Source organism: Euprymna scolopes, chromosome 36, assembly GCF_053919585.1.
Source record: "Euprymna scolopes isolate OS-2025 chromosome 36, ASM5391958v1, whole genome shotgun sequence".
NCBI classification, from domain to species: Eukaryota; Metazoa; Mollusca; class Cephalopoda; order Sepiida; family Sepiolidae; genus Euprymna; species Euprymna scolopes.
Genome location: NC_136517.1, coordinates 80,408,455 through 80,409,570, shown reverse-complemented (window position 1 = coordinate 80,409,570; position 1,116 = coordinate 80,408,455).

Here is a 1,116-nt window from a genome sequence, read left to right as displayed (position 1 = left end):
GCCCCCCCTTTTTTTTTTTTAAATTTCTTGCTTTGTTTTATGTAGGTAATTCAAAATTAATCTGTCTTCTCTACCTTTCTTTCTTTTCTTTTTTTCTTTTCAGTATCTAAAACTGTTCTTTTTTATCCAATTCACTAGCGGGGTGTGGCGTCCGGCTTTGCCCGGTCGTAAAATACGCTTAAATATAATATTTTAATTTGTCCACATTTCGTATATTTTATTATAGAGTCGTGATTTCAAAAATTAAAAAAAATGTATTTGGGTGCCATCAGCTGGAATCGAAATCGAAACTGTAGCATTCAAAGCTGGTGACGTTACCACTGTACCAACGTAACACGCATATGAACTGATTAAAAATAAGTTAATATGAATGTACAAAATGTATAAGGATTTTTTCAATTTCGACCCATTTTTGATCCCTTAAAAACTATTTTAACCGGCTTAAGATCCATAAAAGAACGGCCCATAAAAAATCCAATCATATTGAGATCTTTGCGACTTTTAGTTTCGGAAGTGATAAAGTTTTGCTTTTTATCGTATTGATTGGTAATTTTTATTTTTGTTTTTTGTTTTTATTTTTGTTTATGTTTTTGTTTATCTACCATCTTTGGTTTTCATACATAAAGTAAATTCCACAGTGCATAAGGATTATTTGATACTGGATATATTCATAACCGTAGCCTATTTCCAAAAGAGGGGATATATAACATAGGGCAAATATTTGGAATCAAGTCTCCCCTTGCTGTTATTTCTGATTATTTGAAACCATAGCAGCAAGTTTTAGTATCACCGCCATCAAAGGCCAGGGGTTTGGGAGTAATATTCCACAATTTTTGAAGTAATATTCCACAATTTTTGAAGTAATATTCCACAATTAATACTTTTGTTTTTCACGTTAATCTCATCGATAACAAACTTAACTTTCAGATAAGAAGAAAGTAAAATTGTAAAAAAAAAAAAAAAAAAAAAAAAAAAAAATTATTTATGACGTTTATCGTCGGGGATCAGTTTTCAGTTATAACATTCTACTAAATTGAACACGTACTTTGTGACCATCATCGAGAAAAATATTGTCGCAATATTTTTCTTGGTGATGGTAACAAAGTATCTATTCAA